Below are 952 nucleotides of genomic sequence, written 5' to 3'. Positions count from 1 at the left end.
TGCCCTTAGACACATTCAAGAAGAGAAATAGTGCCTTGGGACCAGGAGGGTTTCCACCTTCCCTGTCTGAAGGCAGAGGCTGGGCAATCTCTCAGTCGTCCTTCAGTTCTTCGGTTCTGCAGCCCGCAGGGGCTGGGTCTTTATTGCTCATAGCTGGAAATTTGGCTGAGAGTGAGAACTCCTGCCAAGCTGTAAGCATGAACAGGCTCCTTCCGGCAAAATGCTCAAAACTGAGGTTCAACTTCAACAACTACCACAGAGCCCTCTGACCCGGCCAGCTCTCCAGCCCAAATGGGCCTGCATTTCTGCACCACTTACACCTGGGGCCAGGTGAGCAAGTGAGGTGCGCAGACGGCCTGCCCGAGCTCCAGAACCTCTGGCACTTGGAAAACAAATCTTCTCTTGTTTAACCTGTGCCTAAACTGATGTTATGCCAGGAGAGGTGGTTATACGAGGGTGCTGTCCAAGTCAGATGACCTTTCCTCCTCCGGAAGGAGATCACAGAACTTGGAAATGTGCGGAGCAGACTTCATGCAGGACGATCTTACTGCACTGACCTGATCACTCTATTTCCCCTCCCCCTCCTCCAGCCACTGTTCAATCTCCATCCCACTAACCTGCTGTGTTGTTCAGTCTCTCAGTTATGTCTGACTCTGCGACCGCGTGGACTGCAGCACTCCAGGCTGCTCTGTCCATCACCAACTCCTGAAGTGTGCTCAAATTCATGTCCCAGAGTAAAGAATCCACCTGCAGTGCAGGAGACCTGGGTTCGATCCCTGGGTTGAGAAGATCCCCTGGAGAAGGAAATGGCAACCCACTCCAGTACTCTTGTCTGGGAAATCCAACGGACAGAGGAGCCTGGCGGGCTGCAGTCCACGGGGTCGCAAAGAGTTGGGCACGACTGAGCGACTAACACACTTTCACGTCCATTGCCATTCAACTATCTCATCCT

Source organism: Ovis aries, chromosome 2, assembly GCF_016772045.2.
Source record: "Ovis aries strain OAR_USU_Benz2616 breed Rambouillet chromosome 2, ARS-UI_Ramb_v3.0, whole genome shotgun sequence".
NCBI classification, from domain to species: Eukaryota; Metazoa; Chordata; class Mammalia; order Artiodactyla; family Bovidae; genus Ovis; species Ovis aries.
The sequence above is the reverse complement of the archived record's forward strand: the minus strand, read 5'-3'. Positions refer to the sequence as shown.